Source organism: Lagopus muta, chromosome 4 (assembly GCF_023343835.1).
Source record: "Lagopus muta isolate bLagMut1 chromosome 4, bLagMut1 primary, whole genome shotgun sequence".
Taxonomy (NCBI): Eukaryota; Metazoa; Chordata; class Aves; order Galliformes; family Phasianidae; genus Lagopus; species Lagopus muta.
The window spans coordinates 8,414,091-8,439,135 of record NC_064436.1 but is presented as its reverse complement, the minus strand read 5'-3'; the positions used below and the strand labels follow the sequence as shown (position 1 = coordinate 8,439,135).

Below are 25,045 nucleotides of genomic sequence, written 5' to 3'. Positions count from 1 at the left end.
TAAGCTTAATTGTTAAATTAATTTGCAATGCTTTCCACCCAAGCCCCTTCTGCACCTAACCAATAGTAAAAAAATTATTTTTCTAAATAAAAAAAATTCCAATTAGGACACTTGAAGTTCTATATACATAAAGGACAGCATATGACACTAAGTTTGTCTCAGTCTGTTTTGTTGGAAAAGGTTGTTACAGTATTGGCCCTGTACTTATCTCTTCAAGACAGTAGCCCAAATTCTTCCCTGTTACAGAAGTCCAATCTCACATTTATTTCAGTGGGTTTCAGTAAAGTAACTGAAAAAAGAATTTGGCCCATAATCACTGACTTTATCGTATAACTAGTAAGTGCTTGGCTAAGATTAGATTTCAAGATAGGCCGAGGGGATAATTCAAGGACTTGAGAATCTTTACTGACACCAAAGGCTTCTGCCTTCTGGGAAAACACAAAACAAAGTGCACTCATAGCACTGTATTCCTTGAATGGAGGGAAATTATTAACTAAAATACTAAAAGGTGCTACTCAGTCTACTACAATAGGACAAATAAAAGGAGATACTTACATTCTAGAAAAGAATTCAGCTTTTCATTTTCTAATATTTCCAAAATTTAAATCAAGTTAGGCCTGATTGCCTTCATGACTGGATAGTTTCTTTTGTGGGTCACTGTGTTGTATTAGAAAATCCGTTAGTAAGATACGTGATGAGACTTTTTGGAAGCTTGATTTGTTGACTACTGCAACACAAGCAGACTCTTAGAGCCCCATGACCTTCAACACCAAGAGACAGTAAGTTTAAATGCTTTTTGATGATTGAGGATCTAGACTAGTAACCTTATTTCCACTTACCGGTCTTCTTCATTCAACTGAACTCAGGCTTCAAAGTTAGCAAGTCTTGATCCCCAAAAGCAGAAGTCAGTAAGTAAATAAGTAGAAATAACTTGATTGGATTCCACAGCAATGCTGCTGCTTGCTGCTGACTTAGTGCTTGAGAAAAACAAAACAATAAAATTTTACAGAAAAGGAAGTCAAACACTTCTTCAGTTTGAATTTCCTAGATTCTTTAGTTGTACTTTACCACTTGGTTCAAGTTACTAAATACTACAAGACCAGAAAACCAATTATAATTTGTATTTAGCCTCAATTCAAAGGATAAGAAAGATCACAAGTAGATTTCCAGATTTTAGAAAGATTATTAATATAGCAGATAAACTCATTCAATGAGTAAGACAAGGCCTTGTCAAAAAACCCTAGAAGTCCTAATATAAAGGTATGTGGGAAATTATAAACAGAAGTAATAAAAGTATACTTTATGTCCATAAAAAAATAGAGAAAACACTAAAATCACAGAGAATTAAAATAACTGCCAAGAGTGGCCACTTGTGCAAGCTTTTAGGTAGCAGTTTTTAGTCCTAAATCATAATCCCAGAAAAAAACTCTACCCCAGATATAGGCTGCTTACAATGTTGTTGGAACCTTAAATCTTGCAGAAGCCAAAGCCCTGCATGCCTCACTGCTCTCCAGAGAAGGACTGGGGCTCCATGATCATCCTGACAGCCAAAAGCCTCTTGCTCTCCACTTAATTTACTTCACGCCATACAACAGACCTGATACGCCTTTAATTAGAAAACCAGTATGGCCATTAGAGAAATCACATGCCAACTTGTTTGTTACTGCCCCTCAGTCAGAGGTGAGCATCTTCTCAGAAGGATGTATCAAAGCTAATTTATAATCAAGCAATTCAGATTAAGTCCTTCATCATCAGCAGCATAAGGTGAGCCCACAACTTTGCAATCTGGGTAATACACAGACTGTAGTGGAAGCAGCAGCAACCAGAAGAGTAACAAGACCCTGATGGTGTTCTCATTCACCATAACCACTATCCATACAAAAATAAATCAGCAACAAAAAGCTCCAGCTGTTTCTGTTGCCATCTTTAAGTTATGCCATCATAAGCTGCAAACAAAGACATATAATATCCACCGCTCTCCCTGTGACTTACACTTTTTCTTTACCTTTCCTTCCTTTCTTCTCTAAGCTGAGATCTACTTAGTTAAAAGCATACAGATGCTAAGTATCATGCAGAGGAAAAATATTTCTGTATCATTCTTAACTCAGAAACCTCCCAGAAGTGCAAAGACGCCATGTACCCTATGACAGATTTTGATTCTTTCTTTTTTTCCTCTCTCCGATGATTTAGATTTTGGTTTTTTTCCAAGTGGTTGAAAAGCATAATAAATCTATTTATTTGCAAATTATGTGATGCGAGCCTGAAAGCAATCCTTAAAAAATCTCCTCCAAAATAAAACCATTCCAGCTCATCCCTGTATGTAACATCAGAGTTGCTGCACAATTACAGGGAACTACACTCTGCCAACACTGTTTAATTGAGAACCTCTCTTTTTTTCTGGCTCTGCTACCATTGGACAGCTCGTGTTCCCACTGCTTTGCCTCCATCTGTGCTAACAACAGAATCCTTTTTGATTAAAATGTTCATAAGTTATATTGTGAAAAATCACTTTAACTGTGCACTTCCTTCACTTTGAAATGATTTCCCCCCTTATGTACGCAAAATCTAAGCAACTGATACCTACACATCTACGCTATTTTATTTCAATGAGAGGGAAAGTATCTAGACCTTTTATTTGAAAAAGTTTTTCAAGCAAGGAGAAACTTGAGCTCTGGCATAGGAAGAAATGCAAATGGCTAATACTCGCACATGGAGAAAAAAGGCATAACTTTCTTCAATAAAAAATAAATACTCTAAAATGAGAATCACTAAAAATCTGCTTAAATAAGACATTGAAACTACTATATTTCATGCAGATATATCAGAATATTTGGTTTTCCCACAAAGACAACTTTTTTTCATTTTGATTTTTAAGTAGGAAAAGTATAACATGTCAAGAATTCTTGTTTTCCTGGGTTCTCAGTGCAACTGACCCTTGGACTGTCATTTGATTTTGTAATGAAAATATACAGTCTTCAAAGCCACAATTAGCTATCTTTTGCAGGAGATAGAAATATTTATTTTGCCATAGCAAAGACCATAGAATTTGTTTCCCAATTAAAGGAGGAAGGATAAAAATGTAACATATTGAAGTAGGGATTAATAGGGAAATTACCAGAGGAAATTAAGATAAATTAGTAATTAATTAGACTGTAATTAGGAGATAATTAAGTAAATTAAGGAATTTAGGATGTACATTATATGTTCTACCTAAACAATAGTTGTAGTTCAACATCTAATGTCATTAAACACTTCTGTAATTGTCAGTGCCCCATTTCAGTTTTTGAAGTATTTCAGTTTGTATTTTCAGGCGAATCTCAAGCCTAAAACATACCTTTATGTTAAAAAAGACTGGAATCAAATAAAAAGTTCAAATGCTATGTTTCTTGACAACTAGTTGAAGTTTTGGCAATGATACACTTTCTGCACTGAAAACAAAACTGAGTCTGAGTCCTGGCTCGAAGTTCCTTTAGAAAGAGGAACAATTATTTTTTTTATCAGTCTTGCCAGGATGCAGAAAATACTAATACATAAGACAGAGATAAAGAAAAAAGCATCAGGATACCCGGCATTTTCAAAGACCAGATTGTGTTCACACTTGAATTGTGTTTTCGGGATAGACTCAGACTAGTCCTTCCTTTACCTGCCTTGCTTTTCCTACTCATTTATTCAGGAAGGTTTACTTAACAGATTGACAGAAAGTGTGGTAGGCAGGTTTCAAAGGTACTGCAAAAATGGAAGAATTTTCTCTTTCTCGCTAATGACCAAACATTTACTAATAAAATAAGTTGTTGTTTGTTTTGACTAGTCTCTAGAGTTCCACTGCCACTCAGATCTAACATTTACTTCACATATGCATTATTTAGTACTTCACAGTTCAATCCAGGTACAGTTAGAATAGGCATTATATACAGTTCAGAGCTCGTGTGTCTAAGCCAAACACTGTTTTATATCAAGTTCTTACCCTTTTGCAAAATATAGTCCTCTAGCCATGAAGTGAGAAAAAGTTCGTTTGTTACAACTGCAAGACATTTTACTTTAACTATTACAAAGCAATCCATTTTCCAACACTCTTAAACAGGATTCAAATTATTGGGCTTAAATTAGACCTTCTGTCTATTATTTCCATCTGATATGAATTCTTCTTAGAATGAAGCCACAGAGCTAAAGCCTGATTAAAAATGAAAAACGAGCACGCGCTACTTTCTCTATGATAAAACACCTTTCTCTTCAATGAGTTTAAACTTGCAATTACATTTGAAGACTGATGTCAGATAACTGCTGAGCCTTCGTTCAGGCAGGAAGAAATATGTTCATATTCTATATGTATTGCATGGAGCTGTAAGGCCAGCATCATGAAAATGTCTCTGTTCCTGATGAAGTAGTTTATGGGATGTTTCTTGGCACAGTCCTTAGAAAGGAGTCCCCAGTCATTTACACAAAGAAGTGAACGCAATTGTTTTCCATTTGTTCTACATTTTTGTCTCCTCTCTTTCATCAGAAATACATCAGAATATATAAACATACATAAATAAGTAATCTTTTGTTTACATGGTATTAATTATCTAGCTGGAAAGCACACTTGTCATACAAATCTATATAGGAGCTATGGGAGTCAGCCACTAGAACATGATCATCCTCTAAATAAATATAACTACACAGCAATAAACAGCAGCCACATGCAATAAAGTAGAATAGGAGGATTAGAATAGTATGTTCAATTGTAAATCACTGCGCATGGAAATTTAGGCAGGCATAATACAATTACCCAAATGGAGGTCAAATGCAATTTCACAGGGTGAGTAGCAGCCTATGACCATGTATCTGTTTAATTTTTTTTAATTCCAGAATGACCCATTCATTATTTAACATTTGGAAGTATCTTTGATTTTTCATATGCTATTCTGATGAATGCTATTAATTCATTCAGTAGACAATTGCAATTTGCATAATTATTACGAGGAATATTTTACTTACAAAGTTTGGAGTTTTTTCATTCTGATCCCCACACTTGAACTAAAAAGGAAAGGACCCGAAGTGAACAGAGAATACTAATCATAATACTTAGCTGAAATCACCTCAAAACATGATCTATCTTTATAGCCTGGAATATAAAAGTTTGCTGGAGTGAAACAGTAATATAAAATATAAGTAATAGTGATGACATTACATTTATTTTTCTAAATAAAAAATATATCTATAAAGAAAAAATCAGAAGGAATTATTGCCGATAAATGATCCATCATATATTAAAAAAAATCAGCTTCAGGTTTTAGTCTTTAAATTTATACCAACAACCTCAGCAAGAGTTGTGCTTTGAGATCACTCTCAAGCTATGATCTCACAAAGATCTTGTTCTTTAAGCATTCCTTCATGCTTCACTCTATTTCTTAATATTTGCTTGCTTCATTTTAATTTATTGATATTCAAAGTTTCATTTTTCTTCTTTCCCTTAAAGATTTTGACTCTGTAGTACAAGCAAGAACAAATCACTCAGGAAAACAGCCAGACTCTTTGAAAATGTGAAATTTCATCACTGTGTAGATTCAGAGCCAAAACTCCAGGCAGAGGTGCTGGCCTCCATTTTACCACTCAGACACTGCTGCTAACAAACCAACATTGAAAAAATTGGTTACGTTGCTTCTCTGCTAGCTTTCAAAACTTACTTTTTTTTTTTTTTAAAAAAAAAAAAAACAAACATAGAGGAGCTATTGAACTGATTACTCTCTCTTTCAAAGGTCTTATATTTATCCCTGAATCACAGTACCCAAAGGGCATGCTCCACACAAGTAGTTTTCACTTGCAAAATGTAATGCTTATCATAGAAAATGACATGAATGGTTCACTACCTTAAAAACCTTTAGTACTATCCCATAAATACAGCATTTCATTAACAAGACACTAGGTTGGATCAATGTGAGCTCTTTCTGACAGTTCTGCTATATACCTGTCTCGTTTTGTTAGCTTAATGAACTTGTTCCCAGCACAATCCCACAAGTGGAGCATGCTGTTCACTTGAGGAAAAAAAAAAAGTAATTCAGCTGATACAGATTTTAGAGTCACTCATCTATGCAACACTGAATGACTTTTTTGGCCAAGGATCAGCAACAAGCAGCAGACTGAAGCAATTGTTTTTCTGCTGCAATGCTTTTCCCTTGTGAGAACTGGAAACAATTTTAAAATGCCACTCAGTTTCATTAGTTTAAAAAGTTCTTTGAAAAAGAACTCACTATGGTTAACAGCTATTCCATGGGTAGAGACATACACGCCATACCCTAGAAAAACAATTAGGACAGGAAGAGGATATACAGATGTGTCTGGTCACATTGTCTGATGAGCCATGTAGGCAGACTTTTCCAGAATTTAAGGTTTTTTTTTCTTTCTACATGGAGACTGACAACATCACTGGAGTCACAAGTCTACAAGCAAGACGTGAGCTTGGCAGCTCCTACACTGAAACTATAGGGTAAAATATATGTTTTCTGCAAGCAGCCCTGTTGTTCAAGGAACTGACCAAGTTGGCCTCAGTCCAGTAGAGCACTTAGAGGACCACTGGGACTCCTGACATGTCGACAGCTAAACACATATCTCAGGTCTTTGCTGAAGTGGTGTCTGAGTACCGAGCATCTCATAACCCTGATTACATACCAGACTACGGGCTTGACTGTCATGTTTGCTGGTAAAGGATCAGTACTTGCTAATAGCACTAACTGTGCTGATCTATGCAGAAGAATATATGGTAATCCAGCAAAATCCACTGAAGTTAATGAATGCTTTACTAGTTGTATTTTGTATTATTTCCTTTTTATTATTTTAAATTTCTTAGGGTTTTTTTTTTTGTTTTTTTTTTTTTAAATTTAAAAGATTCTGCAAATTGCATTGGTTAGTAATTGCATAGCAAGTCTTTGGTGACTGAAGAAGGAGAAGTTTGATCTCTGAAGCACATATACCATATCTAAAAACTCTCTTACAGCCGCCTTTTGTCCTGTGAGTTTTTTTCTTTTTTTTTTTCCTTTCTTTTTTTTCTGTTTTTTCTTTTTGTTGTTGTTGTTGGTTTTTTGTTTGTTTGTTTTGTTTCAAAGGGGGCTTGATGATACATGGACTTAGACGATGTTGCAAAGAAGAAAAAGAAAACTCTGGATACTGAGTTGGTCTCATTCTTAGCTACTTAGAGTGGCTAGCTTATTTGGATCCTAGACTTTCCTGTGATGCTGATACTGATATAGTTAGAACGAAGCAAGCACCTAGATCCAAAGCTTGCTTAAGTTTTGATTAATAATAAACTACCTCCAGTTTTGAATATGCTGAAAGATTTTACAGATTTTCATCTCTGAAATACATTTTGAATCTTTACACTGAAAAGTATGTGCACTTGAGCCTTGATTCATATCTTAAAGAATATTTACCAATGCTGAAAATGATAACAAACTTATGTGACAATTTATTAAGATGTGCCTGGGCTTAAGTGATACAGGAGAATGATTTGATAACCGCAGGAGCAGAGGTCTCATATTATTTATCCTGAAATTTCTAAAGCTCTGAGGGAATCCTCCTGATACACAGACAAGACAAATCCACACAGAAACATTTTCCCACTCACATTGTCTGGTTTATTATTATTGTAATTATTATTTAGTTTAGAGCATTTGTCAAATCACTGGCATTTTGTACTAGGCTTTCCTACAAGACAAACAGGTAGAACTCTCAAGTTAAAAATGCTGTGTAATAGCAACACACTTTTATCTTGATGCTGATAATTTCCTAGTACTCAACCACAAAAGAGATGCAATGGGTTGGTGGTCTGGATAAAAATGATGAGAAACAGCAGGTTTCATAACAGCATTGAAACAGCAAACATAATTGGTCTCTTAATTTCAGACAATGTTTCCCCTGAAAATCAGGCAAAATGACCATTCCTCTAACACATGTTTAAGGATAAAATTCTACCAAAAAAAATCACTCTGCAAGTATGACAAATGTTTTTAGCCTCCTGCTCTATGGTCTCCTTTTCCTGTTGTTGTCTAAGATATGGAGAGAGCTTTTATTCTGAAGGCCTTCTATGTTTGCAGTAATTTGCTCTCTTGGTTTCCCTCCTACATACCAGTCTGCTTCTTTATCATGAAATCACTGTTAATTTTCCTTCCACTTCTGTTTTTTAAAGGGTCTCCTCTAATTCCACTATTTTGAAATAGATGAGATTGCCTCTCATGTTTATGCTAATGATTAAAAAACTAATTTTTCAGTCCTAATATAGCTCTGTTGGCTCATATTTCAGCCTGCTCCATTAAGATCTTTATATAGATATTAGCCAAATATATATATGTTTGTGCGTGTGACAAAAGGAATAATAAATAATTTTCCAGTATCAAAACCACAGTTTGTTCACAAAGACTCTGCTTATGTAAGTTTGTTATAATACCATTAGAGGATTTGCATCTAGTTCTCTACTTCAATAATTTCCCTTCATCTATATCTCTAAAGGCATAAGTAACCATGAAGTTTGAAGAGTTCAGGCTCTTTTTTCTTGTCTTTTTTAAGTGTAATTTTCAAATGTAACCAACGTATGGAGCCAATATTTAATTTTTATAGAAGACAGATTGACTTCCATTTTATCCCTCAGCCCCACACTCTCCTCCAGTCATACACCTAGCTTCCCCACCATCACTGCCCTTCTGTGCATATCAGTAAGAATTAGGAAACAGTCCTGAAAAATGCCTTCTAGAAGAAATTCATGCCTATCAGAAGAAAAATGTAAGATTAAAAAAAAATTAACAGGACAAAAATGTTTCAGTATTTTAAATGTAATTATACTACATAAAATGTAGTATCATCACATGTACATATACTATATGTCTGTGAGACAGCTTATTGACAGATGCTCCATCAAGCCCATAGCCATTTCTCTAAATGGCTTGCATATAAAAATGAATTAAGTTTTAATTCCTTCATCTAGTGATAGTTTCTACCAAAAGACATGGTAATTTTTATTTTATTATTAAATCTTGGCCTAATAATAGAAATTATTATAAAATTAGTTCTAAAAATAGAAATTATTCCTGAAAGTACAGTACTTGGGTGGGTTTTATTACTTTGTCACTGTCTGCTGATACTAATGATGGAAGAGCACGCCACTGAATTGCAGAAGAGGGAAAGCAAATCACTACACAAGCTTTTTATCCTGAAGAAACAAAATGAGGGAGAGGGCAGAGGTAGGAAGGGAAGAAAGCCCGTATGAGATATACTGCCAGGCCATACCATCATCCTTCCCTTCTCTACTTCCTTCTCTTCCACTATTCCCTACCAGGTCTCAACTACAGTAGTACTGTGAAGAGACATGTCTCCCCCTTGATCCACAGTCTCACCAGTATATCATCTTAATTAATATTTTCAATTTTAAAAAAGAAGGAAAGAAAGCATGGTAAACAGTAAACTGCAACTTTCATTTCCTCCTATAAAAAATGTAAAAGCTTAATAAAATTTTTTCATTCTGCTCCAGAGCCCTGAAACTAAATCATTGATTTCATAACGTTTAAATTTTAATTAAAACTAAACTCTCGCAAAACAAATTAGAAATACATAAATATTGTGTGTTAAGAATACCAAAGGATTTTTCTGACAAGGTACCATGTCAGTCCCCCTGTCTCTGTGGATGCTGTGCAGTACATAAATGTGTTTTGAGGTTTCCTCAGTCCTAGCTTCAGCTCATGATCAAAGGAGCTTGTCAAATACATGTCACAAAATTGTCACCACATTAAAAATTAATACTTTTTTTTTCCTTAATTGGACAATGTTATTACCATCTAAAACTACTAAACGTTCCAGAATACACTGGAGACTGCATGCCAACAAGAAAGTCCTGCTGCCCTGAGTGCCCTGATTAGCAGTTCCCTATGGCCGGCTTCGTGACACAGTTACCGCCCTGCTGGGTGTTGCTGCACGCACCATGGCTCTTCAGCCTCCCCTCTGATAAATGCCAGGAGAGTCTGCCATGAGAATAATGAAAACACTTTTTCTTTACAGTCCATTCGTCAAGTTTCCAGTCTTATTTACATGATGGAAAAAAAAACACCCTGAAGATTTTAACTGTAAAAATGTTTTCACTGGCATGAGGATCTCACAAATTGCATGTAGAGTGATTTAAGGTTTTGATCTACTTTGAAGAATTAGAAGGGAAAATGCTAGAAAAGTTATAAAGATTGTCTTATAAATTAGAAGAATGCTTACAGGACTCGAGTAGGGCTGTAAACCGTTACACACAAGCAGCAGCTTTATGGACCTATTCCTGATACAAAAAATTGACCACAAACCCGTATATTTCCTTAAACACCAGCAGCAATCAGAGAAGTTGGGCATGCTTAGAAAACTTCGTAGGTTTAAACATATGGAAATTTTACACTTATTGCATTGGTTTGCTTTGTTGCTATAATCTGGATACACGCAAATTGAATTTTGGTTCAAGATCTATCTGTAAACCCACAGTATAAAATAACTGTCAACTAAATATTTCTCTAAATTATACCAACAGAGAAACAGCAAAAATATATTCAGCATCAACTGCTACATGAAGATTCTGTGTTTTTAATCGCTGAAGCTTTTTCTTATGTCTGTAGCAAAGGCTCACTCAGTCCCCACTAGTTACTTGAGAGTATTTACTACGCGTTTATTGTTTTAAAAAAATGTTTTAAAATGTTTTAAAAAGTCTTTGGCTAAAAAAACCCAAACAAAACAAACTTAAACTATTTCCAAGACTACATTAGGGTGTGAAATTATTTTAAATATGAAAACTGTTTTGTAGACAGATCTTTCAAATGCTTTAGCATCTCTCCTGAGAAGGATTTGGGGGTATCGGTTGATGAAAGACTCAGCATGAGCCAGCAATATGCGCTTGCAGCCCAGCATGCCAAAAGTATCCTGGGTTGCAAGCGGAGAATAGTGATCAACAAGATGAGAGAAGTTATTCTGCCCACCTACTCTGTTCTTGTGAGACCCCACCTGGAACAGAGTTCTGGGGCCTCCAGCTCAAGGAGGACACCAAGCAGTTGGAGCAGGTCCAGAGGAGGTCTACAAAGATGATTAGAGGGCTGTGGAACACCTCCCCTACAGGGACAGGCTAAGAGAGCTTGGGGTCTTCAGCATGGAGAAGGCTCTGGGGGGCCTTGTAGAAGCATTCCAGTACCTGAAATGGGACAACAGGAAAGCTGAAGAAGGACTTTTTATGGGGGCATATTACGACAGGATGAGGAAAAATGGCCTTAAAATAGAAAAGAATGGATTTAGACTAAATATTATGAAGAAATTCTTTACTGTGAGGGTGGTGATACACTGGAATAGGATCCCCATTGAGGTTGTGGATGCTCATCTCTGAAGGTGATCAAGGCCAGGCTGGATGGGGCTGTGAGCAACCTATTACAGTGGGAGGTATCCCTGACAATAGAAGGTGAGTTGGAACTACACAGTTTTAAAGGTCCTTTCCAATTGAAACTACTCCAGTTTTACAGCACAGATGTGAAACTTCTGGGACTGTCTCTTGCCCATCTGCTGGATACAGAAAAAAAAGGGAATGCTAAAACAATCCTAAGGCTTTGATCATACTTTGCATATGCTCAGAATTTTGGTAGATGAATACTTTAAAAAGCTCATCTGAGCTGACCTGCTCCAAACCAGGACTGCACAGACTGCAGCAGTTTAGGTGTAACTGCTGCAGCTAGATGCCACTGTGGCACAAAGCACTGTAGCTGAAAGCAGAGTTTCTCTGCTTCCCTGCTCGTTCCCTGCCGGGCACACAGGAGGAAGCTGGAAGCAACCAGGCTTACAGACAAGCTCATGTTTTCTGCACGGGAAGTCCAGAGTTCTGCTTCAAGAGGAGGCTAAACTTACACAGGGATGGAATAAGAGAAGGAATTAGGCTCAAGAGAATACATGAGCAAGGACTGTGGTGAAAGGCTTCAAAATAAAATGAGCATAAGATGAACAGTGGCACAAATGATTTCATACTGCAAGACAGGAGAAAACAAGTCTGAATGCGTAACTGTTGTTTCTCCTGAGTTTGGAATGAAAACTAAGTAATTTTGTGTTAAAACACTTGTCTCCTGACAATTCACTGCATTAATGACAGAGATACCTTCTAGATTTTGATTTGACACAATCATTTTCCAGAATATTTGAACTCACAAAAACTGAATGAAAACTTGGACTTTGAGTAGAGAAAAAGCCAAAGCTACAGACAAAAGCCCTTCCCAAAGCAATCCTGGTAAAAGTGACTTCCGTCACTTGCTTTGCTCTTCTGTTCCCGAAAAACAGTCTTTTATAGTATTGAGCTGCGTAACATTTACATGATCAACTTAAATGAGTAATAGAAGAGTTGAACCCAATACGGTGAAGTTCGGACAAGCTCACTCCATATAGAGATCTACACCAATAAGGCACATAGTATCACCACCAAAATCAGAAATCACACAAGACAACTTCTGTGAAACAGAGTCTATCATAAAGACATCTGAGAAGTATCTGAAAAGCTTTCTTTACAGTATGCAAAGCAGCGTTAGCCTGTGACAAACGAGCCCCTGAAGAGAAATTAAACATCTTGGTTTAGAGCTGCTGTGATAGTCTGAACTTCACGGAATTACTACTTGACTGAAGGAGAGAGCTCTCATTTGTAGCCATTCCACAGCAGTATTCTTTCACTTGCCCTCAAACACAGTATTCCTTATTGACACTTATTTACATAGTTTCAGTCATAATTCCCATAGAGAGATATGAACATGACACAAATACCACCATGTCAATTTTCAGAAACTGAAGAGAGGTATTCTGGTGATTTCTGTTGAATTGTAACCTCCAACACTGCTCTAAAAATCTAGGAGACTGACTCTGTGAATACCCCTTCTGCACAAGCAGTTTTACAGAAGGCACCTCAGAAGTTACCAACAACTCCCCCAGCATAAACTGGGACTTCATCTGAAGGAAAACAAAATATTGCCCTGTACTTACTTACAAACAAATTGAAAAGTCACAGCCAACACAAGTTAATATATCCTCTCCTCCTTCTGCCATCTCACAGCATCCAGCCTAGCCTGCTTCATGCACTTCAAGAAAAGCAGAAGCCTCAGAGCTGGACCAGACAGGCACACAGCTTGTTGTCTGTCAGCTAGAGGCACTAAGGCTGCTGCTTGGCCAGGGGGACAGAGCCCTTGCCTCTCGTCAACAGCTTCAGCATCAGTCACATAATCTGTTTCCAAGTAAGGGTGTTGCCCATTTAGAACCTCACAGCACAGAATGTGGAGGTTGGGGAAGGAGGTATTGACTCCACGACATTTATGTTAGGGAGGAAAACAAACAAACACAAAAAGAATCACATACATAGATAACACAGCCAGAGTACCACATCCTTGAGAAGCAGGAGAACCAGATTCATTTCCCTGCTGCAGCCTGGACAATGCAGAGATGTTGCATTTTCCATATTCTGGACAAAGCCAGGAAAACACATTTGCTGACCACCACTCTGCTCTCATATTGTAGTACAATCCCTCAGAAATAAGGCTGACTAACAGCATTGAACAGAAATGATCTTCCGTGAAAAAAAACTCTATTTGATTTTTCAGGTTTATTCTAAGCATATTTTTGCCATAGGATATGTTATGTCACCCACATTAGCCAGCCTCCCAGTTAGTAATGCATTGCAAAGACCTTGAAAACTCAATCTGATATATGGCTGCTTCAGTCTGTGCTTCTTCCTACCCCATTATAAACTTGACCTTAATTAACCCTCTTAGTGAAATGGAGTTTGTTGACTCTCAAGGACAGTCTCATTGAAAAACAATGTTGCAATGTCACTCAAAAGCTAAAGTAAGTCTGCTTTATAAAGGGATTTGTACTAATAACTCTTGAATATTAATAGCTTCTTATGCTATGTGGCTTATATAAATTCATATAGATAAGCTAGGACTGAGCTCTGTCATTCCCAGACTTCAGAAAAGAAATAAAATCCCTCTATATTTCCTTTAGAGAAATCTACTTCTCGTTGGCAATCACCAGATCAATCTTTTTGAAAACACATATATATATATATATATATATATATATATATATATATATATATATATATGTATTTATATGCAGATTTAAATTCAAATACGACAGAAACAGTTGCAAATCAAAGCACTGTCTATTAAAATAGGACATCCAGTTAGCACCTGAATTTCTAATGTGGCTTTCTAATGAAAATGTTCATCTTCCTCACCTTACTCCACATACGTTTTAGTTTTATAGATTACAAATATATGGTGCAGATCCTGAGGCAATATAATTTAATTAAAAATTCCCCTATGAAAAAGTTGGGGGTAGCAAGGGTAACATCTGCCCTACATCAGGTCTTGGAGTATGCTTAGGTCCGACTGTGAGATGGGTCTTTACTGGCATTATCTATTAATGTTACAAATATGATATAACAACAATTAATCTTTTAAAATTCACCTTAGAAGGAGTACATGCTTTCTCACAAAAATAACTGACATCACTCAATTCACTAAGTTGCTTTGTTTGTCTAGAGTTTAAAGAGTATATACTTAAGAATTGATAGACATTTTTTCCCTTTACACAACTCTGTGCCAGTCTTCACTTTCAAGAACTGTACTGAGCCATAATTATTTCTTAGACTATTTAGAGACTGAGGAAAGATTATGAGTTAGTTTAACAAAGAAAATATTCACACAGAGCATCTAAGTAACACGAGTTATTAAAAAAAAAAATATCCAGCTGGCATTTTCTGAATGGTATTTGACCATGAATGGGCTTTTGTCCATGAATTACAAAGCAACTATTTTATGGATGTACAGCACACTTATTACCTTGTCACAAAACACATTACATCCTCTAGATTTTGCATAACAATATGCTTATATAGTATTAACTATATAAGCTATATATAGCAAAATACAAAACAAGGAAATTTAAGGTATTTATATACCAGGGAACCAAAAGCAAAAGCTATTATTTACCAGTAGGTTAGTGTGCAAGTATTTCTCACTATTTTGGCATCATACCTGAAATCTACAGAACCTTAAATTTTCACCCCTGTCTAGAGCATTTCCCATTCAATTTATTTTTGTACCATTGTTCTGATTGATTTAAGTGAAAAGAACAAAACTATTACATACTGTGCCCACCAAAAAAGCATGTGATACTACGTAAAGACTGCAACCTCAGTGGGTGAGGAGAAAAGCACTCCTTACATGTAAACAGACTGAGGAAGCAACACTTTGTATCCAACGTACCAATGGTTTCCACAAAGCCAAGCTCTGTGGAAAGCAACCAACACTCCATGCTAAGTGGGAGCTCAAATCACAGGACCTGAGCATCTCCAGTCCTCTTTCCACAGTCTACTGCTATTAATTGCCTGGACTGGTTCATGAAATGATTCATCAATATCTCCTCCTCCCAACTGCCCTCTACCTGTTTTCTCTTATGGAGACAACACAGACAAAGAGAATTCCTGTCATGGTTTTTTGTGAGATTCAGCACAGTAGTTACAGCTTTTTATTCTGCAACATACCCAGGGATGACCAATGACTTCCAGCCCCCAGACCTTCATCAATCTGTCACTACAGTGTTCAGTTGCTGAATATTATGATGATAAAGGTGCCTCTGACAGCCTTGAAATATATTATAAAGACATTATCTAATGATCTGGTGATGTTACTGCATTAACAAAGAGAGAATTGTAGTAATACTGAAAGAATCCTAAAATATTACAAATGCCAAAATCAGTTTATATTCAAACACTACAGAGCTTAAGAAGCATCACCTTATTGCCTCCCACTGTCAAATTACTGAACTTTTATTCAAGTGATGCAGCCAAAACTCTCTATGTTACCCTAAAATTTGAACTATTTATCTCATAACAAAGTTGCATGCTATGGCCACAATGTACAATATACAATTCTAAGAAGTGATTTCTTTTTTTGCTCGCTCCAAGCTTCTTGAGGTTTTATAAATGTTTGCAGTAGCCTGGCAAAATTGTTTAATATAGAATAATAATTTTGTCTCTGTTTGAAATTATCAGCTCTGAGAAAAAGCCTTTAGAAAGTTTCTTTTGAATAAAATGGTTTTAATCATACCAATAAGTGACCTAGGCTGGTCTTTAGGTCACCAATTTGTATGCAAAAAAATTTGCAGGCCTGACACACATATTTCATCACTTAAATCTTGTGAGAGAGGACAGAATCAAGGCTTGCTTTACCTTACTGTGTGTGTCTTTGAAAATAAGCAAAAAAAACCCAGTAATCCTGAAAATCAAATCAACTTATTATAAGGAGTCAGCAAGGCCAACATTCAAAATACAGTATGTACTGCCTGATATCTGTTTCCCTTACCAGGCTTCATTCTGAGACATGATCTACTGACCACTCCTTCCCTGCTGTGTACAGTTACATGTCTGTAAAGGCCAAATTAAACTACAACTCTGAGAGATGAACTATGGGAACTATGAATCCAAGTAGTTTATGTATTCAACTCAAGATATATCATCTTTACAGTCTTTATTTGCCTTTCTCACATGCATAGAACATATTTTCTCCTTCTCCTATGACAAATAACCTTTAGGATCTAGGACTCAATTTTTCAAACATGTCAAAGTGTTAAGCAATGCTTAACAAAGTAGCATTTCTCCATGTGGAATGGGAAAACTTCTTGATTGATGACATTATTCTGGAATATTTAACCAAAACAGGAATATCTAGTGCATTGCTAGAAGCAATCTATTGGTTAGTTCTTGTTTTGCCTTGACTCTAACATCATAAAAACTAGGAAAGCTAATTCTATTTTCTTTCTCAGACAGTCTAATGTATCAGAGAAGATCCATTCAAGAAAACATTTACCTACTCTATTTACATTGCATAAATCTAAAACAGGACAGATGTTCAAAACAAAAAAGAAGAAATACACCATATCCAGGGGTAAAACAACAGAGTGTTACTCTTCCATTTTTGCTGTTCTAAGGTGAAACAACATTTTTCCTCAAGTAACAAAATAATGACACAATTTCTTTCAAACCAACTCTGTTTGTTTTCAGGTGTTTGCATCTCATAAAACATGTATATTCTGTTCTTCAAAGTTACAGCTGATATATCAGGCATTAAACATATATTTAGCTATAGCCAAAAATAATACATTTCCCTTTTCAGAAAGCTGTAAATATACAGAAGTGTTTTCACTTTCTAGTTGGGGGGGGTGGGATGGAAGGACATTATGAAAATTAACTGAATACACATAACTTGCTGACCTTATTAGAATTTCAGCTGGTATTTTATGATTTTTTTTTTTTGGTGCTAAGCTCAACATTTAACACATGTAAAGTGCATTCATTATCCCACAGGTGGTGAATAACATCTCTTAAATATGTATAACAAGGTAAACTCTTAATCCATTTAAAGGCAATAAAAGAACAGAAAACTTCAGTGAAAATGAGTTTGTCTTTTTCAAGCCATCAGATCAGAAAACAGAAAAAAAAGATCTGTATACAATCCAGTTTTCCTATGATTCCAATGTCTACTTTATCTTTAAGCATTGTAGAGAGAGATACTAAGAAGAGGAAGGATAAATTTCATGTTTTCAGGCCCACTGATGTAATTGAATCAGACAGTGCGTGCACGTAAGACAAAGTCTACTAATGGATTAATATACAAAGGACTGCATTATTAATAAGAATTTTCTTCTTGTTAAATACCACACTTCCATCTGTGATACATGGCCACCTAGTGACTAATTTAAATTGATCGAAACATTTATGTGATACATACAGTTAATTACATTTCACCTTCAGCACTTCAAAATATTCCAAAACAACTGCCAAAGTCGCAGCACCAACCTGTAATTGCTAACTGTGAAACGTGTCGTTTTGTTAAGGACTGGGTGAAAAATACGCTTACGATTTTATTAAGGCATTATTTTAAAATCAGACAGAGGCAACTCCAACATTTAAACAGAATGTGCACACATTATTATTTGGGAGAAAATAAGTCTTATGAACTATTTAGAATACCGACAAGGCACAGGAGAATGTTTGGTGCGTCTTCTTTGTAAGTAACCTCATTATTCAAATTCTGAAACTAAAACAGAAAATTTTCCCATTAAAAAAATAACCACTTTCATCAGTTCAGCTATAGCAAGAGGTTTTCAATATGTCAGAAGTTTGTTCCATTCACGTTTGTTTCATGTAAAGTTAGCTAAAACACATAACCTTTACATATTGAAAATGATGAGGTTTTGTCTAGTGCTACATACATGCATTTTCCTAAAAGAGCTCAAAATTCAGATTTCCATTCACTTATTTTTCACCTGATCATCCTAATGGAAGATGAACACTGCTAGTGAAATTCATCTCCAGACACAAGTTCTAAGTTTACTGTGAAAAGCACATAACCGCTAGCAGCTATAGTGAAGGAATAGAACTAGGAAACTCATTTGTTAACTGTCCTGATTTTCTTGCTTTAAGTCTGCTGTTCTCATTATTTTCAAGAAGCTCGCATTTGTACTTGCTAGTGAAGTGAACAGGGATGACAATGACTGGATAGAGATCCCTTGGCCTCACAGATAGAATAACCATAGAACAACAACAAAAAAAAAACAAACAACAGAAGAAAAAAAAAACAGCGTCCAGCACATCCAGGTAAAGACGACAGAGAATGGTGATAATACTACAAAAAAAAAAAAAAAAAGAAAAAAAAAAGTCTAGACAGCTCTTTATTCAGTCCCAGCAGTTCATGGTATTTGAAGGCTTCTGTATCATTAGTCACAACACCATGCACTGCCAAACTCTCTAGCTTTCTGTCCTTTCTCACTTGCCAAGTTTGAATTTACAGAAGTTTAACCATAGCCTTTTAGGGTTTAAAATTGTGCTTTAGGCTTGTTTTGTCTCATTGTGAACTCAGTTTATACTATCAGGCTTGTAACAAATGACTTTGACAGGTTATAAGAAACACCTTAAATTTGCAACTATCACGTGAAGATTGTTTCCAGTAAGTATTAAATTTTTCACTGGGGATTCATTCTGTAACATTACCAACTCTCTATTAATAATTACAAAAATAAAAGCTCTGGTGAGGATGAAAATAAACAGCCCCCTTCCTCAGCTAATTATCTTTGACCTTTATTTGCTGTGCAGTTTGCAGCACAGAAGTGATAAAGATAGGAGTCATCTGAGATAATGAGCATTGCTTGACAGAGAAAATACTTCAGAAGTTGCAAGAAAACAAAGTGGTGATTTCTACTGTATTGCCTGTATCAAGTATTTGGACACTCTGAATTGGGACCAATTGCATATTTTTACCAACTCTGTGAAACGGATTGGGCCTCCAGCTTCCTTCAGCTGCTTCATTTGTAGAACTAATGCTACAAATTATATCTGGGGAGCTTAAGACTGTGGAAGTAAAGCACATTTCATTTTGGGATTGATATATGATTTACAAGCTTAAAAAAATTTAAAAAAGCCTCGAAGTCTTCCATTTGAGCTCATCAATATTGTGACATCTATAACAGGCCCAAGTACATCCCTCTTCCTTTTTTCTTTTGCACCCCCAAACAAACAAAAAAACTCAGAGTTTCTCTGTGTTCTGAATATTTCTTGCTCATCTACTCGAAGCACATGAATAATTATAATCATTAGTATTTCATAGAATCGCACTTGGTGAGCATAAGAACAGTTTTCCCAAGAGAATTAATAAGAAAAACAGAAAATTTTATTTTCTGTGAAAACAAAATCATAAAGTTAGTACACGGGTAAAGAATATTATATAAACAAGTCTCACTTTCATACTGGATGTTTGATAACTCAGACTGTCAGAATAATTGTAGATTCTCCCAGCTTTTGACAGCCAGGGAACAACAGTCTCTCCTCGTACTCTGCCAGTCCCATTTCAAGAGGTGACAGTCCTGCCTTTTCTGAGGGAGACAGTACACTGACATTCTCCTCAACGTAACACTCTACAAGTACCAAGTATTCAAGTAGTAGGTGAAATAATAAATAACAAACATACACTGAACTTTTTAGCACACCTTCTTCAGATCTGATTTGCACGATGTAATTTTATGCACACCTGAGTAATACTTACTGGTACTTCATTGAATGCTGGAGGAGACTGGCTGTCATCTCTTTTCTTTTGGTACATAGATTCCACAGTTTAACAAATGAGACAACCAGCAACTCGACAGTCATTTCATGACCAGAATTCTCCAAGAACAATTCAGACAAATCTATAGAAGGAAAAAGACTTGACAGTAAACCCCTGATGTTCTTTTATTTTTTTAGGGCAGTCTATGTCCAGGATTCTATTAAAACATTAACTCAAGCTTCTTAATTATTTGTAATAATTCACCTGTTTCATAATATTGAACACTGATGTCTCTCCAGAAAATAATTTCTGATAGAACATCCTACCTTTGCAATGCCTTTGCACTCTCTATGTTAATGTAATTAAGTATTATGCGCTCCCTATTTTATACAGCATGTATGTTTGACCATTACAAAAGAAAAATGTTGTCTCTTCCACTTTTGATCTCCTGAGTGTTGCAAGGGGACTATACTCATCTATAGGGGACTATATCAAGCAGCATGTAGAATCAAGATCACCCTGAAACGTTTATTCTTCCACCAAAAAGCCAAAGAAAAGTTACTGATATAACCTGAAATATAACCAACACAAACTATAAAAATGCAAACATGACAGTTTAAGCACATCATCAAATTTCATTCCATATTAAAATTTGTATTATCTGTTATCTCATACGTAAGATATTGATTTGCTCACATGACAAGTATAAGAATATTAATTGTTTCTAATGACAACTTCCTAATTTGTGAGCACAAGAAAACATTGTTCTGGGCACACTGGTTACAGAAGGCCCTTTCCTCATATTTATTTAGTGCTAGCCACATAAGTTATTCTAATCAGAGAGTACTGTTTCAACACAGTGTGTTGAACATTCCATCTTTCTGAAAGTGAAATGCCATTGCTGTTCCTAATTAAGCTATTTTCCTTTTAAGCTTTCCAGAGAATGGTGTGAAGGGTAGCATTATTGATGAAGATAAATTAGATCGAAACTGAGATACAGCTGTAGATAAGGTTATTCTGCTAGTTAGCAAAAGGAAATTACAGCCATTTAAAAGATGACTAGAGGCTTGGTTTTGTAGTGCTCAGATAGTATACAATAGAAAAAAATCCAGGGTCTACAGGAAAAAGAGGCATTTCAGATACACTGGCACTCTTACATTTGAATTAAAAATACAGTAAAAGTGTAACGTTGATTCTTAAATAAATAAAGAAAAGGTATGTGTTCAGTTAGTGGATTATGAGGCTTTGTCCATGAACTTGATAGATTAAAAAACTGTCAAAGAAGTACAGCTTTGGCTGAGTGCACTACGCTGCTATAAAGGTACTAAACCAGTTTACAACAGTACAGCAAAGACAACATTTCAGAAGAGATAACTAGACACTGTCTCTGCTACTCAAAGTTAATGATATCAGGTAGACTTAGCCTACCCTGAAGTCTAGATTTGTCAAAATCTAGTTGATAGCATGACTTCGAAACTGTTAGGAAAAACACAAGTCACACTCCAGAAGTTGCTACCTTTTCATGATAAATAATTCAAAATCCATCAAGTAAAATGGAGGTTCAACATGTTGAATAGATCTGTATTAATAAATTAATAAAGTCTACACAAATTTCCCAGACATCTTTCTATGTAGCTATTTGACAGCTTCCTGAAAACTGGCCAACCAGTTCTTCAAATACTATTTTTTGACACTGGCCACAAAGCTACTACAGCTATTATTTCTGCAAGAGCTTTAGAAACAACCATAGTAGATATTTTGAAGTTTTAAGGAAAAAAAGTTTTTGGAGTAATTCTAATGCATCTTTCTCTACAGTTACACATATATATATATATATTTATATAGACACACACACAGATGTATAGATAAAAGCCAGCCAACAACCTGAATTATTTTTGTTTCACAGTTACTTTACTGAGTAACTCATTTTTCTGAGCATAACATCGAGCTATGTCTACAGTTTAGGGCAGTAACCTGGAGGAAAAACAGTTTCCACAGATAAATTTTTTCACCAAAGTTAGTGTTTTGTAAAATTGTTATACATCTATAATGCAGAAACAAATGTACCAGACAAATCTGCCAGTGGCACCTTTATCATGTAGATATAAACTCTAGCCCACATTTCCTCCATTACCAAAGTCATGTGGTCTTAACACTGCACATAAACTAGCACTGTGACTTCATTAGTCTCCTCTTTCTCCAGCAGTCACACAGCATGACTAGTTAAATAAATTCAGACTCACATTTGTAACAGTTCTACAGAGCTATTGCATTAGTGCTTACTTCCTTCACATGCAAAAGTATATAACATAGTCAATCAGCTTATATGAATCTTTATATACTACAAACACATATGATGTCTGTCTTCATTTTATGCTTAGTTCAGGTACTATTAAAACCAATGAAATCATATGTCCTTGTAAGTAGCAAAATTACCACAAACACAGATTCTAATATACTGCATATATTTGCAGTTCATAACGCAGAGACGATATATAATTTACGGCCCGAAATAAAAATATCTTCTACAGTCACATCTGAATGCGAACAAACAGTCTAAGGTGTAAAGCTGTCACACCCATTGATATGTGTAAATATATATTGCTATCCTAATAAATAAGAAGATGCATACCTTCCCCATTTCAGATTATTCATCCATCTGCAAAATACCTATTTTCTATTACTTCATTCATTTTCCACTTAATATTACAGTTGTCATCACTATCAGACATCCACTAAGAAACAAATAATAGTCAGTAACCCATAGATCTGAATCCCTTTATAATACAACATCCATGGCAGTGTCATGGTTTAATACTCTATCACCTCAAGTACATTGGAAATTGTTTAAAAGCAATGGTGATGTAAGAACATAATTACATTACGTAAACTCAAAACTAAAATCTTAGAAAAAACACAGCACTCAGCACCAGGCTCTTCAAAGCAAATCAGCAGGATGTGAAAGCATAAAATGGCTTGACACAAAGTCAGCTCTGGCTGTGTCCAGCAAATCTTAAAACCCACAGTTTGTTGCTGTGCCTTTTCAGCCCAAGACGGTTCCTGTAGAACACAACCTTAGTTTTGCTACAGTTAGCACCTTGGCAGATGTGCCAAGACAAATTGCCAAATAACGATCTGGAGCTGCCCCAGGCTCACCAAATCCTAACTCCTAGGAAATCAGATGCATGTATGGGAGAAGAGCTATAAGCAAAGAGGGTCTATCTCCCACAAATGCTGTCGGAGATGATCTGGCACCCAACTCTGCAGCCTTTCCTGAGCTATTTCCACTATATAGCTAAATCTTGATTTGAAATATTGCAGCCATGTTACCATATGCATGAGTACAAAAAACTGCTTACAACAGTAAATTACGTTGATTAGTAAATTAGAGATTTTTTACTTTAAAAAGAAGATCCTTACTTGTTAAAGTGAGTTGAACTCTGTAGGTAGATGTTCAGTGATTTTCCTAGTAAACAAGGGTATTTCACGCATATAATTAAATAGAGCACAGAAATGCACAAACAGCTGTTTAGCACTACAATAGTTTTAAAACAAACAAACAAAAAAAGTTACTTACTTTCATAAAAACCTGAAACAGAAAACAAACAACAGAAACAGCACACATTCATGCATTCAGATTTTCCTCAGATATTTGGATTTACTCTTCATACTCTACTGAAAGCCACATAAGAAAATCACAGAATGGCCAGGGTTGGAAGGGACCTCAAGGATCAATCTCCAACCCCTTGCCAGATGCAGCGCCACCAACCTCCACATTTAATAATAGACCACTGATTTGGTACATTTGCAATCCAAAGGAAAAGTCTGTCTTGTTTTTTGTTGTTGTTGTTGTTGTTGTTGTTGTTTGGCTTTTTTTCTTTTTCTTTTTCTTTTTTTCTCTGCCTAATTTGTTTCCTCATGAGTTCCAGAAATAGCATTGGAAACCACTTTTATTCTTTAGGTCTGTGAAAGGACTTAGGTTTTTATGAACTTTTACGGCTTGGAGAGATATGGCACCATAAATTCTGGGGTGCTGGAATTCCCCATATTCAATGCCAGTTCATTCACCAGTTAAAACTGACAGCATCCATTTAAGAATCAGAAAATGCTGATATTTAGCTCTATTGCAGACAAAACAATCTTATGTATATTATAATTGTTCTAGTCAATATTTGCAGTTGAATAATAAAACTGACATATTTCTAGTATCCTCCATGACATTATGCTCTTTGACTTTTAAATACAATATATTGTGTTATCTTTGACATCAGAGATAGAAATGGCTTGGTACAGTGTTCACACTGGCAATTTGTTTCAAATACAATAGGTATGTAGCACTCTGAGAAAGGAAATTGCAAGTTGCAGCCTGGCTGCCTGCTTGAAATACATTTTTCCTGTGGCCTCTATGCTTCTCTCTCTCTCACACAGAGAAAAAAATAACAGCATACCACGGGACTTAGTAGCCACAGCGCATCTTGAAAGCTGTATTTAGATTGCTACTTATCCTTGTTCTCTGCATGTTGCAAATTTCTTGGCTCAAGTACAACTCTCATGAGATGCTACAATGTCATTACAAGTCTTTGCTTATTAAATGAAAGACTGATTTTAAAATTGAGAACCTTTTTATTAAAAAATGGATATGTCAAAGCCCCAAATTTCCATTACTAATAATTTCAACAATACACTTCCTATCAACTCCACAGGACACATGCTAGAAAACGTAAATCCTCGCATCTTGATTTTCATGGGACATTCAATAATCCTTTCATAAATTGGCAATATTAATGTGCTTCTGTTGTGATTGCTAGGAAAAGATACACCTCAAACCCTCACTATCTGCTTCTCTTTCTGCTGCTACTTTAAATTACCCAAATCTGTTTGACAGAAAAGGCTGGAGCCAGTAAGACTGAGCAAGGGAGGAGTAAAGTTCGCCCAGGCAA

At 35.8% G+C, this 25,045-nt stretch overlaps 1 long non-coding RNA gene across 3 annotated transcripts in view; it reads right to left on the bottom strand.

Moving 5' to 3' along the window:
• Nucleotides 1-25,045, bottom strand: part of LOC125692239 (uncharacterized) — a 246,379-nt gene that overhangs the window by 16,280 nt on the left and 205,054 nt on the right. For all 3 annotated transcript variants that reach the window (XR_007376536.1, XR_007376537.1, XR_007376538.1), the window contains one exon: nucleotides 840-977. This is a non-coding gene — a long non-coding RNA (uncharacterized LOC125692239). The remainder of the gene's footprint in view (nucleotides 1-839; nucleotides 978-25,045) is intronic.